Source organism: Opisthocomus hoazin, chromosome 5, assembly GCF_030867145.1.
Source record: "Opisthocomus hoazin isolate bOpiHoa1 chromosome 5, bOpiHoa1.hap1, whole genome shotgun sequence".
NCBI classification, from domain to species: Eukaryota; Metazoa; Chordata; class Aves; order Opisthocomiformes; family Opisthocomidae; genus Opisthocomus; species Opisthocomus hoazin.
Genome location: NC_134418.1, coordinates 54,497,228 through 54,511,931, shown reverse-complemented (window position 1 = coordinate 54,511,931; position 14,704 = coordinate 54,497,228). Strand labels below are relative to the sequence as shown.

General features: G+C 40.5%; 1 protein-coding gene across 7 annotated transcripts in view; it reads right to left on the bottom strand.

Moving 5' to 3' along the window:
* The window catches only part of SLC20A2 (solute carrier family 20 member 2), a 55,945-nt gene that overhangs the window by 30,983 nt on the left and 10,258 nt on the right, over nt 1-14,704 (bottom strand). Inside the window, exons 2-4 of one of the 7 annotated variants that reach the window (XM_075421324.1) lie at nt 5,634-5,777; nt 4,873-5,122; nt 3,021-3,232 (exon numbers count right to left, since the gene is read on the bottom strand). The exons of 4 other annotated variants lie outside the window; for them this stretch is intronic. The gene's annotated coding sequence lies outside the window, so the exon portion shown is untranslated. The remainder of the gene's footprint in view (nt 1-3,020; nt 3,233-4,872; nt 5,123-5,633; nt 5,778-14,704) is intronic. 2 more of the 7 variants (XM_075421327.1, XM_075421328.1) reach the window with 2 other exon arrangements.

The window sequence follows — 14,704 nt, the reverse complement described above, 5'->3', positions numbered from 1 at the left end:
GGGAGTTTTGTTTGTTTTGAATTTACCAAGCAGTGTGGTAAGCCCTCTTTCTAGAAAGAGGATCCTTCTTGGGTCTTTGCAGCCAGTGAATATAGGACATGTAGAATATAGAGACCATACCATACAGCCTGATTCCCAGCTGATGTGTGTCACCTAACTCCACTGACCTCAGCAGAGCTCTCATATTCGATCAGCTACAGCCAGGGATGCACTCCTTTGAAAAACGATTTTATCTGTATGTTTGTCTAGGAAACGCCACTGAAAATACTCTGAAGAGTATTAATATTCACCTATTGTTGTCATCACATCCCATGCAGTAAGAATAAAATTTTCTTACAGTTTCTCAGTCACTGAAACAGCACAATAATTGCAATATTCCCATGTAACCCTGCAGACCTACGGAAGTCTACAAAAAAAAGTTCAATTAAAAAGTTGAGCTCCCTGCTCTTTCTTACAGATGGTTACCAGTTACTGACAGGTTTCTTATATTGAAATCATTGTTATAGATATCTTCTAGTATTTCTTTTGATGGTTTCAGTTTTATAATCACCTTTTGAACTACATCTTAATTAGTCCTTAATTGGTCTAATATGAAAAAAGAGTGAGCTCTTTCAAACCAAAAAATGGACAGAGAGAAAGGGACTTAAAAAAAAAAACCCTTCACCATCCAAAAGACTGCTAAGCAGAGTGATACGGCACACACTGACGGTTAAAAGCCAGAAACAAATTTGCCCAAACCATCTGCCTCTTCTGCTGGCTGCCGCCACGAAGACATCCCATGCCACCCTCTGCTTTCCTATCCATGTTGTTTGCCTCCAGAAAAGCGCCATTTTGGAGGTGGCAAGGGGTCAAATGAACATTTAGCAGCAAGTATCTGTCAGCCAACTCCACATGTTTTAAGAGGCATTTCAGGAGACCAGGGGATGTCAGTTGAAAAGCCCCAGGCCCACCTCCTGGTCTCTCTCAGTTTCCCCACAGTTGCTTCAGTCTCACACAATATACCCATATCCATAGTTTCAAGACCATGCTTAATTTGTTTTGATGAACCCAATGCCATGTAGGTCCTGTGGTAGTAAGGAGGAAGGGTCTCTGAAAGCTCTGAAATAATGGAAAAATTAAAAAATAAAAGATATTTCACATATTCCTGAGACGCTAAATCCTGGAGAACAACCAACAGGAAAACACCACATCTGTACAAAAGTGTTTCCTAGAAAACCCTGAAGCTTATGTCAAGGATTGATGCTTTCTCTAAAGATACATATTCAGGAGAAAAGATGACCCTCTTTCTTTCTCCAGGCTCCAAACTGGCTGAAAAACTGTCACTCCAGTCTTTTCCAGACATAGAGCAGACATCAATCCTTGAATGCCTTACACTCTAAAATAACATCTCAGAAGGTCTTAATGGCTAAAAACATTTGTATGAGGATATTTATACTATGAGAGAACATGAGAAAATGAAGCACCAATGCATTTTTTAAGTTTAAAGACTTGTTGCCTTTTTATAATTAATGAGTACTCAGCCCATTGAGTGGAAAAGCACTTGACAGAGATAGAAAAGGCTAACAATATTTGGAAGAAACAATTAAGAGTCAGCACTTCATTGCCTGTGAAGGAATACAAAACTCCATTAAACTAATTTGTTACAAAATTTCTATTATGTACATCAGATTTTTGCTAGGAGATGAAGTGCTGGACTAGGGTCCTTCCTTGATCCTGGAGATTAATGCTTAAATTCTTCATCCTGCATGGATTTACACAGTACCTTTGCCAAGTTAGCCTTGGTGCCCCCATTTCCTCTTGTGAAAATGGGCAAAGCTGACTGAGATCCACACATGCATCCACAGACGCTGTGATTACATGAGACCCGTTTCCTTCAGACCCACAAGATGAAAGCACACCATTATTCCCAATAGAGATCTGTCTCTTCTCTCCACTTATCAACCAACCTACCAATTTACTGCAGTGACCCAATTTCTGGAACAAAGAGCAGGGGAATTGTGACATTCCCCCACCACAACAGAGTTCATGGGACAACGTTTGCCAAATCTGGCTCATCCAGCCACAGTCAGTTCCTGCAGCTTCCAAAATAAACCACTAAGTCACAAGGTTGCCTTTATTAGCTTCCCTAGGAGGGTTGGGGGGGGGAGAAGAACTCCAGATGGTCCCAAAGAAATTAAGACTTCAAGTGTGTGTATGTGTGCTCCTAAAACTCCTTGATAAGGCCAAAGAGTCTCCCAAAGTGTCGGTGGGGCTCTTGGCAAAGGGCTCAGAGATGCAGCTACATAATCTCCCTCCCTGTCAAATGGAATATATGGCCTTGGGAGAAAAGGATGTCTTTATTAAGAAGTCACCCCTCCTGTCATTTTATGCAAGGTGATGGTTCAAACAGAGATTCCTCCAAAACTTGGGAGGGTCGACTTGACGTTCACTGAGTTTGCACAAGTGACAGAGCATGGCAATGGCCAAGCCTTGTCTTTAACAAGATGAAAATCAAAAGGAAAAGAGGAAAGGGAGGAAATACACATTTAAAAATTAACATGCAGACAGCATTTGAACGGCTAGGTATCACTACTTTCAACCTTAAATAACTGTAAAAGATGTTAAACATTTAAAGAAAGAAACAGAAAGAAGAAAAAGAAGGGCACATCTCTGCTGAGAAAGTTTTCAGAAATGCAAAATATCCTACAAAGTAGGCCAGTGACTAAATACAGACTAAATCTTGTAGCATGCTTCTTTCTAGAGCCCAAAATACATCTGGCATGCTCAGACACGCTCAGCTATGCCCCTCATCACCTAATCTAACCCAAGAGCCTGCAGTATTTCATGTTGTTACTGGGACAAAAAAGAAACTGGAAAAATCGTACAGTAAGGGATGGCAGATCGTCTGCTCTCTGCATGACAGCTGGAAGTTACTAGCCTGTTTCTTTCCTGTGCTCATTTATATTTCAACGACACGTCTCTAGGCATGCCAAATGCAATTCCACCTGCCCCGCCAGATGTGAGGAAACCCTCCCCTTTACCTGCAGGACCGACACCGCCTCTCTACCAAGGCCTCCGCAGTTGGGTGCGCTATGCTACTGCAGCAGATCCGGTGGAAAAGTTCATTTTCCTATTTACGCTCTGGGTAACTCTTCCTGAACAAACCCAGCCTGCACCACAGCAGCTGTACCACCAACGCACCGCTGGGCAGAGGAGCTGTAGGACCTGAAGCTGGAGCGTGTATCTCTGATGGCTGTTAGAGCAAAGGGAAATGTGTAGAGATGAAATTTCAAGTTGTAAGAAGCTAATTCTGCGTTATGGCAAGATTTTTAGCTAATACAGTTTTCTTATGATCCATAATTAGAGTGCCATACTTGGGAGGTCTGAGCTGAAGCTTTTGACTGTTTAAGTGGACCTAGAAACTTACAGAACTTGCACCTCAGTGAGAAAAATTTGATTTTTGGAAATGCTAAGCACGTCCCTCTGCCTTGCTGGCAGATGATCCAGACACCCCCCTCGGACTTTATTTTGTTGCTAGCTAAACATCTTGTAAAAACTCTGTTAACACAAAGTGCTATTTCTTCCCAAAGGGAGAGATGACAACAAAACCTAGGTAAGGAAGCACCTTGATTCATGCAGAACGACAAGTGAATCCTCAGGAAAAAGTCAGGATCTCCTGGTAACCACAAGATCATTTTAGGACATGTTTATATACGGACATTGACTAAGACACCTCTTCTGGAAACTATTCATAGCACAATTCTAAGCCTAGACAAGTTTTTAGTGAAAAAATAATATGAAATTTGAAAAGCAAAGATGTCAGTTGTTTGGTTTATTTTGCCAAACAAATTGCTGCTAAAGAGAATGCAGATTCATCTAACAACAGGAACAAACAGTTAAATAAAAGCTCGGGACAAAGTTCAAAGTCTAGGGAAGCAATCACAGCGCATTACCCACCAGCAATGCAACTGTGTGACATAAAGGAAACAAACAGAGACCCCATAAACCTCCTTTAATCTTCTCTTCACAGAAAATTAGGGAAGAACATACTGCACTCGTGAAACGTTGCAAGGTATATAAATCATCTCACATGCAGCTCATACCATATACAAGCCATGCTGTATGCAGCTCTTCTGCTCTCAGAAGTTTCCCCACGCTGCAGCTGAAAACTTTCTCCTACTCCAGACAGGACAAAGACTCCGTGAGGTCCCAGTTTTAACTGTTTTGTTATTGCCCAAGTACAAGCAAAATCAAGAGACAGCAACTAGTGTAGCATTTCTCAAGGTAACTCTTGCAACCACTCCACTTTGCATTATGACAGGACAGACAGGGGAGGATGATTTTTTTTTCCCCCTGCAGTGTTGAAAACAGCAGACATTTCATGATAGACAGTGGCATTGAATTTGTACTGACAGGCAGGTTCACTTCCAGTTACCAGCGGCTGAAAAGTCTGTCTAAAATGCTTACCAGACAGCAGCTTCTAGGAGGTTATTCCATACCTCTCTAATTTCTGTGTGTTGTTCTTTACACAAAATCAACCTGCCAGGCTTCCCACCTATGTATATAAACTCATATCAGATCTGGCATTTTAGTCCATTGGTATTAAACACAGCACTGCGTAGAAACCAAGCCTGATTTATAACCAAAGCTACTAACTTCATTCACATCAACAGTCCTTATCATTTCCAGTTTGTGCTTGGGCCACAAGGCTCACAAATTATCTACTTTAAATTACTAAAACTACACTCATGATATGAAAGATGGTATTAATTCAAGTGGTTCAAGACTAAGAACATCCCTATATGGCTCTAAATTACATGCACAGGATTTGTCACAAGGCCAAACATGAGGCAAGTTTAATGCTCCAGTACACAAAAAACAGCGTCAACTTACTTTAAAAAATCAATTACCGCATCTGCAGAAGCAGTTCTTTCTATCAATCAGTTCCTATTTTAACACGTTTGCAATGTGTTTAGGCGTATACTTCACGCTACTACTTGATACGGAAACACACATGAAGTTGATAGCTTTCCAAGGACTCCCGTCCAGTTTAACATTGCAGAGAGGGACTGCCACCGCCAGCTCCCAAAAATTCCACAGGATGCTTCCTTTTCTTAGCCCCTATCAACCTCTGTTCCCACCACTGAAAGGTCAAAAATGCATATAAAATATTTAGCATGAGATTCTGTTGCTGAAAACATTCACTAAAAACAAAGAGAGCAGTCACATTTAAACAGTAATTCTACAAGCAAGGTAGGTAAAGTATCAACAAGTCCTTGTTGTGCACTTGCTAATAAATATCTTTTTCTCTAACTAAAGGACAATTTGATCCTTCAGTGACTGAACAAAGTCTTTCTAATAAGCAAGTGTTTTTTATGATTCAACACTAGAGATTTCTAAGACCCATTCAGAGAAAACAAGCATTCATGGTTATGGAAAATATGTTTTATAAAAGAAAACCATGCAGAGAAATCTTTCAACATTCACCCAGTCTCTAAAAGTTGTTTCAAAAGAAAAAGGAGCTAAGTTCTTCCAGCGACTCACCCTCCTGATTGTAAATACAGGCTGAAGTCTAAAATAGACATCCTATCATTCAGCACAGTCACATCTGAACATGCAAACTTCCAGAGGGTAGAAAGAGGGCTATAACTTACACCAGGCAGTCCGCGGATAAAATTCACTCTGGCACAGGACAGCACACAAGACAACACCGAGAAGCATCAATGCGAGTCCAGAGTCTTATTCAGTAGGTGAAAATCTGCCTCCTCTTAAGCAAAGAATTCTGCTGGGGGTGGGCACTGATAAAACACAACACTGCGTCACGACTGCACTAGTGAGACAAACCAATCCAATGAAGCTCATATTAAAAGCAACAAAATGTTCCCTTCCCCCCGGCTCCCCCCCCAGCATAGGCATCGACAAGAAAGGAAATCTCATTTTTGACCGCCAGCTGGGCATTTCGGTGCTACCAGGTAATCTCTGAGGAGCCCCAAGTCTCCTATGTGCCAGCACACTCCAACGCCTGCTCAATTCCAGTGCATGTGACGGCGGGGTACGCACATCCAACTCGGGAAAGATGTTGCGTGCTTGTTACTTTGTGCATGTCAGTAGAGGTCTCACAGGCTACGCAGACTGCAGAAAGTTAAAGATGTGCACGAGTTTTGACTGGATTGATGCCTAAGCAAGCAACTTCGCTTTCAGCAGTTCAACCTAAATTACCCAATCCAAATTCCTTCAACCACCTTCCTTTGAGTGGGAAACATTTTTGCGTGTATGTCAAGGCAAAAATAATGTTTGCCTAAAAGCACCCGGCTTAGCTTTATATAAAATATTTGCTTTAATATTATATACTGCAATTAAGCCACTTCATTCAGCAAAAAGGAATGTAAATCAAAACTGCATTGTCACAGTTTAAAAATCTAACAGACACAAATTTATTTGGACGTATTTCTGTTTTATAAATGAATGATGTTTTAAATTTAACTATTAGATTTTACTCCATTCTGAGTCACTCAAAGCCATGGCAATTTCAACACACCAAACTTAAATCGGTAAATTTTGTGCGTCCTGAACATTTGAGAACAAACCAATCATCGATTTAGATTTGTAAACACAGATTTGGAAACATAATTCTTACCTCATCTATTTTTTCAAGTTTGAATAAAGGATTTTTCTTAACAAGGAGGCAAAAGTTTTCTAAATTGGTTAAATTCAGCTGCAGATGATATTCAGGGATAATTTGGTAAATCTGAAAAGTGGTTTACATTTCTTCAGAAAACTCACATGGATTAGTAAGCCTACATCATTTTCTAAAAGAAATTAGGGCAGAACTCCAGCTAGAAAACTACAATGCAGAAATTACACTAAAAATCCCCAATAAAAAAAAGAATTATTAGTATCAGGCCACGATTCCTTGTAAGAAATGCTGACTCTCTATTTAAGGTCAATACCCAACTACTACCAAGTTTGCAGTACAGCTGCTAACTTTGTGCAAAGCTACGTCTCTAAAGTCTGGTTGCAACATCTTTTCTTTTACTTCTGTAACAGCTGGCAAACAGGCTTCCTAGTTTTACTAAAGTGCGAGAGGTTGATACTTTCACACTGGTTTTCCCTGATGTACAAAAGTAACATATTTTAACAAGAAGAATATTAACCTTCTTCTGCAGATCTAAACATATCTTAATACTTTCTTTTTTTTTACAAGTAGCATCAATCAATTCAAGTGAGAGCGATCACAATTGTAAATATGAAGTCATTCTGTATTTATAGGTCTGGGTTCCAAGGCTTTAAGGAAGTGAATAAACAAACACAGAAACTTTCTTGGAGCACTTATTTAACTTTATAAAGTAAAAAAAAGAACGCAAAATATTATTTCATGTTCTCTTTATAGCTGACAAGTTGTTGATGTCTGGCTCGGAAAAGCTCAAACTCAAATGGTTCAAGCGAGTGCTAAACCCACCCTAGTTCCACTTAAAGCACTATTCTCCTAGCCCAGAGTAACCACCACCAGCGTGCACATGCAGGTAAAAATACTGTCGAAAGGACACGTTATTTTGGAGGTATCTACATTGATTTCAAAATCCATAAGTTGCTGGCCCAACCTGTGGGAATCATCTCAGACCCAGGAGAACAACAGACTGGAACCACTGGAGTGCCGCTTCCCACGAGACAGCCTGACCACTACGGTGGTTTCTTGTTGACCTAAGCTTCAGAGCTCGGTCTACACACAAAGCAAAGGATATAATAAACAGCACAGGGAAAAGGAAATATCTTCAAAGTTTCTGTTCTGCTTAATCAGCATTGCGGACCTCAGGCATGGGAAAATGCAAGCCAAGATAGGCTGACCATTAAAAAGAGTTACAATTTGGGATACCACTAAAGAAGCAGCCAAAGGAAAATTTGTACAACCACAAAATAAATGATGAGGATTGGCTTTTGGCAATGGCAGCACCAGTTTGGTTCCCATCAAATCAAATATTTGTAGAAATTATAAATATTATATATTACAATAGATATAAAATGTATTACATTAAATATATTAAAATATATATCACATATGTATTACAATATATATAAACTATATATTGTGTATCTATAATATAAAATTTTTTTTTTTCATTGTAATTTATTCTGGTAAATCCATAATGGAGAGATTCCTATTGAATTCACCAAAACCACGCCAGGCAGACTTACATTCTGGTTTAAATAATGTAATGGGACATGCCAATTTAAAGAATTAATTTTATGCCCCCTTTGGCTTGCATTTCTGCATCAGCTATTTTCTGAAAGATGCCCAGTTTCTCATTTACCAGTAACCACTAAAACAACATTAATTTGCAACTTCATGCGACTTTTATATCAAATGTAACTGGCCTTTTTGCCATTCAGATGGGAAGGCTACATATTTAAGTGATTATACTTATTTAAAAATAAATACTTTTTGAGTATAAAATAATGGGGGACGATTATCATTTTCTACTATAAAACCCCATAAGAATTAGAACCTGAATACCTGTAAGCTGCATTTGGTCAGAAACAGAAATACAATAAAAATATCCAAAAGCTGCAGGATGTTGTTCAAGTTATTTTGTGCCAACTTAAATACGGTTACTGACCAGCAATGCAAGCTTTTGGGCTTTCACATACCTGCTGGTACTCTAAAATTGGGAGCCATAAGCAGCTGGAACTGGGGACTTTTTGTTTCCTTTATCAGTACTGTGCCCCTGACCCAGCCTGGGAACACTTGTTTCCTCTCAATCTACAAACAATGAAAATAAAATTAATGAGGAGGAATGAAAATGGGTGGCAGATGACTGCACAGGTATCACACAGTATCTCCATGAAATCCAGCTCTTGCAATACTCTTCTTTCTGGTTTCAAAGGGGGACTTGAAGCAGGACACCACATGCTGATCATTACCTGGAAATCAGCCCTGAGGTCCTTGAGGCTAATGGAGATACAGCACAGCTCTACTGAACACAGCACTGGTAGAGTGCTTCAGTAGCTCCGTTGAGCCTAAAGAATACTAGCAAAACTCTGAATATCTGCTCTGCAGATAGCTTCAAACACAGTTCAACCTGGAAAGAGCCAGCTCCAACCAATAAAAGCACATCTGCTCTTGCATATTGGGTAGCAAGCTCCAACACATTCTGTTATCTGCCAGGACAATACTGGACTAGAAAGAGATGCATCCATGTTTCACTGCAAGAAAAAGCATCTCAGCGACTCTCTAGAAAGTCTAGTGTGGTAGACATAAAAATTAAGAAGTCACTTGGCATTCAGGGATGGAGCGACTCCTCTGCTCTGAGGAAGCAGCAAACCATTTGGATAGGCTTTCTTGATGGCTCTGAACCGTGTCACACTGTTGTCCAAACCTCTTTTTCCAGCAAGCCCCCAGGCTCTCAAAGAGGACATCCCACCTCAGCTAGGAGACTCCCACTCTCAATGGCTGAGGCGAGTTGACTGTGCTTGCACAGGCATGCAGTGAGAGTGCCATGTTGCAGAGCGTGACTCCACTTGAGATCACACTTGCCTACTGGGCAAGCAAGCCCTGGGAAAATGAGAAGGAGGAACCCATACTGGGACTGCCGGAGGCCAAGGCTGGCACAGAGGATGACTCAGGCTCTGGGTGCTGTGTGGCCTGGGAGAGCTAGGTTGGCTCCAACCCCTGTCACAGCCCAAGCCCACGCCGAGCCACGAGGGGTTCAAAGGCAGCAAACCCATCCTGAAGGAGCAAGGCTTCGGCCAGTGCTGATTCAAGCACTGAGCCAGTTAATGCCGGAACCAGACTCGTATCGCCCGTGACTCTGGCCAATTCACTGGAGACTGAGCATACTATATCCATCCTAAGCCCAAGGAAAGGGGTGAACTGCTACTCTGAGCCCCCCTGAGCTTAATCCATCATTTCCCATTTCCCCTCCCCAGCCCTATATCTGAAGAAAGCAATCAGCATGGGCAACGTACGTCTACAAGCCCTGGCTACTGCTGACAACTCAAGAAGCACTATCCTGAATTACTAACAGATCTATACTGATTTTACACAGAACATAAAAACTGCCCATGAAACACTCCCATGGCAATCCAAAAATACACATTTCGCAAATTCAGAGGCTTATGCAAAGATCCCTTTGATAAAAAGCCAGAGTGTGGTTGCCAAAAGTCAACAACGTGAATTTTTCAGATAAAGGAAACCTGACACCTCAAGCCCCGGATGGCCTGCCATTTCCATTTCGGTTTGGGTTTCAGAGAATAACCGCTGTGGAGTCTTTTCCCATTGAGCCAGAAAGATGGCTGGGGCTCCCCTGAGTCCAGCAACCCTCTCTCTTCAAAGGGAGATGGAGTGAATGAGTAGCTGTGAACATGCCAAACCACACTGGCTGGCTCTCACTGACAACCTCCAGAATCAGTGCGGACAATAGGACAGAACACTGCTGAAATGAGCTAGCTAAATGCCAAAAGCAAGGACCAGCGGTATAATCAAAGGAAGGAGGGACGACGACACTCAGAGGTGCTGGCTGCTGTTATGGGAGTAGGTGGAAGTAGATGAGGCCAATATATTGCGGCAATGGAAATTCTGCTCTTTTTTTCTACGAGCATTGCAGTAATAAAGATATAAAGGTGGAAACAGCAACGAAAGCTGTGACCTTGGCTTCATTTCATAGGAACAGCAGCCAAATGTTATACCAGGAAGCTCGTGACCATGCATAATACTGTGTGAAGACCATGCAAAGTCCAATAGCTGCTGATCTCTGCTCTTCAGAGTCCATGTAATGGTCCACATTTATCTCCTGTAGCCTTTGCTGCTAGAGACGTGAGGAGCATGATGGTGAAACAAAAACCTTGAGTTCCACCAACAAGGCAGATTTAGCGTGCCAGCTGCTTCACCGTAGGTCGACGATGCTGCTAGAGCAAATAGGTGGCAAACAGACTTGTCACACTGGCTAGCAATTAAATCGTCATCAATGCAACACACCAAAGACTGTGCCACGGTCGGGTACTTGGCTCAGCAGATACCTCCAAGGCGACTTACTAAGGGCATGTGGTCCTGTGAAGTAGGTCAAGAAAAGGTAGGCTTTATCCTCCATCTACAAAGGAAAATGTTGCTCTCCAGTGCTTCTTGAGTGCAAGAATTAACGCTGAAAATCATAGGAAAAGTGGACCTACAAAGCAACTTAATATAGTGGCTTGGTCAGGGATCTCACGATCAAGAACTCTCCCTCAGATGAGTTACTGCTCATAGAGGGATGGCTCCATGTTTAATCTGGGCTTTTCCTAGCCTGGGAGCAAACCCTGGTAACATTAGCATTTGTGCTTCAGCAGTCCAGTGCCTACATCCAGGTGGACCCAAAGAGTCTTCCTAAAGGTACAGGCAGGATAACGGGACACACGCTGCCTCCAGTGAACTGACAGCGTACTCGTCTGTGGCAAGAGCTGCAGTTAGCATTTCTCTGCTTGCTGACACAGAGGCTATAAAGAGAAGAGAAAGCCATTAAGGTAGCAAAAGACACTTCTTTGAGTACATGGCACCAGCAAACAGTGCCAGTGGCTAGTGTGCCTCCTCCTTTAAAATAGGTGTTTATAGATAAGCTGTGCTTATGATAGTGATGCATTACAGCACCCTAACAGTCACCCAGAGGAAGAAAGATCGCATGGATGCTGCTGAGAGGTCAGGAATTGCACACGGGATTCCACAAGTAACCCTCCCTCTTCCCTGCCTTTCTGGAGAAGGGTGAGAATCAGAGCTAGCTGTGCCAGGACCTTGCTATGCCCACCATGGTTTGAACGGGGACTTCTCTAGACCTATGCATTTCCCTTGGAGAAAATGACCTACCCAACAACAGGAATGGCACGGTGCTGACACAGACCTCTCTGCTCCATACAAGCATTGAGAGAAGAGATACATCACTCCAAGGCAGGGTGCAAATTCCCAGAGAGCTGAAGTATCAGAAAAAAAAAAAATCAAGCAGAAAAGGAGAAAAGAACCTAAAAAAAAAAGAAAAATTAAGTCTACGCCAGCCGGACATGACAACCACACCACATGAAGAGAGTCTTCTGGAGTATGGAAGCATATGTGAAGCACATTTCTTGCAAGACCTGGAAGGGACTGCAGTCTACCTCTGTTGTACTGATAAGGAAAAATCACTCACTGTTATCCATAAAACAAGTGAGCAAGTGGATCATCATGTGAAGAACACTGCATACTCAGGAAAAAAGTACATTAAATGTTTTTGCTTTTAAAGAAGTAAACAAGGAATCTATAATTAACAAACAACTGGTTGTTTCTGGTCACTGAGACCTTCACAAGTTATAGAAGTCGTTTCCTCTTCCACCTCTTCTACACATGAATTAAAAAGGGACAATTATGCCATTTTTTCAACTGTCAATCAGTTCCTCAGCCTTGAATTCATCAGGTATTGAATTAAATCAAACTAATAAAACAATGCCAAGAAAACAGTTGCTCTGAAACAGGGGAATACATTGCTCCCAAAATGGGTTTAATATTTCAATCAACACTGTCTCCAAGTGTTTAACCAATTATCTCCTGAAATTTAACTTTGTTTTCTTTAAAATTTCAGCACACATGAACAGCTTTGAATCACTTCATTTAGTACAAATAACTAAACAGATTACAACAAATTTGGGCTATATTACAAGTTTGCTTCTTTAAAAATCCAAAGTACCAGGGTTTTAAAATAAACATAATCCTTTCCAGTTTTACAAACTTCTCAACAACGCAAAAAGTATTTTCCATTCTCCAAAGTAATCCAGAACATAGACCATATTGTTCACTAACGTGTATTCGGTCTGGGATACACTGGTGTCACTAACCTAACATGAAATCCAGGTGTGCAGAAGACCATTCTGTATCTACTTTCAAACACAATCATCAGTTACTGACAAATATATTTAAAATACAAAAAAAATTATGAACTGGCTACTCTACTAATCCTGGGATTTTATTTCGCCTGGGATTCTCTACAGTTTATTCAGAAAACACAAAGTAATTGCACAAACTCAGAGGCACAGTTCTCCACCAAGAAAGTCTTCCACAAGAACATCCAAAACCCACACCAAGAGTGCCTCACGAGCTGATCTAAAGAACGCAAGTACCATGAAAGGAGTAATGCTGGAAGAAACACTAGGTGAATGTAGAGGCAGAAGCAATACAAAGAAACAGAAATGTGCAGATTTACTTGTTCCAGTCAACAACAGTAACTGAAGTTTATTGATTTCAGTTTCAGCAGCTAAAAATCCATGAAAACATTTTTAAATGATACAGACAATACTATCCCATATTCAAATTTCTATCAAAGTAATAATATAGGCTAGAGTTTTCTCACAGTCATTGTGATTTACTTATCAATTAGTACAATAAAACCTATTTTAAAATATAAATATTACTAAGTGCAAATAGTTTTTGTATCCAATTGTAATTTAGCTGTTCAATTATACGGAAATATCTAAGTAAAGAGACTGAAAAAATATAACTGTTAGCTACAAAAATAGCTGGACACATTCTCAGCCACTGTCTCTCAGCTGTTCCCTTTATATCCACTGTAAAACTGTTTCCAACACACTAATCACATCTATTTGGAAGAAACTAAAATTATATGATTTCAAACTATTTTCATTAGAAAAACAGTCCTTCAACAACTGCTTTTACTCTTCCACCTAATTATATACTCTTAAAGGCCAAATACTCAGCCAGTATGCAAAAATAACCATAGCCTTTTATTAAGGATAAAACACCAGATAAAAGTTCATAAGAAAAACAAAGATGCTCTTTGCCCCTACCAGTAACACTGTCCAATATAGGAAATTATATTTAATTTTTAAATTTTAAATACATATATGTCAAAGTCTTAGCAACTCCATACCACAGACTTACTACAATTAAGTCTGTTCACAGCACTGTAACTTGCTGGACTGCATGGCTAGTATTTCCTTGGAGATACTTCACGTAACAGCCAAGATGGTCAAAAAACTACCTTTCTAAAAAGCTCTCCCCCAACTCAATACTAAGTAATCTGCACTTAAATCCCCACAGCCCTGCCAAGAAATCTTACTTATCTGGAATATTTTCGTGACCAACAGTCAAATAAAAAAGATTGAACTGAATAATATTTCATTCTGTCATCTATTTAAGGACAGCGTAAGAATAATACATTATAAGGTTACTCAAATCAGAGGGCTAGCACCATCTTTTTTTTTCTTTTACCTACGCACCTGTCACGCTTTTTGTGCAAAGTCTGTTTATTACGTGCAAGCAAAACCCCTGATTTCCTCTTTCATAACGGTCATAGTCTGATCTTTTCCATACTCAGTGTATGTTTCTACAAAAAACCAAAACTGATTTCAAGTACAAAGCAGCAGCTACCTAATCAACAAAGAAAAACTACAGTGATGTTCTGCTCTTCCTAAAACAAGCTTGAAGCCATGATTATATTAAAGACACAGATGTGAGGGGATTATTCAACTTCCAAACAGATAATGCAAACAAAGTATTACAATCCAGGGGTGCAGGTAAATGAATAAGCAAGCAAACTACGTGATGTTTGTGCAGCGTCCTCTCAAATCCTGCAATCCCTTCTAGAAAGTCTGGGTCTACATCTCCCTCTTCTTTACTCATGTTCTTCACGCATGGCTTGGTCTCAGAAACTTTCCATGCCTGTAACGGAAACTTGAGCCAACTTCTTAAATGTATGATTTCTTCATCTCCACTCAT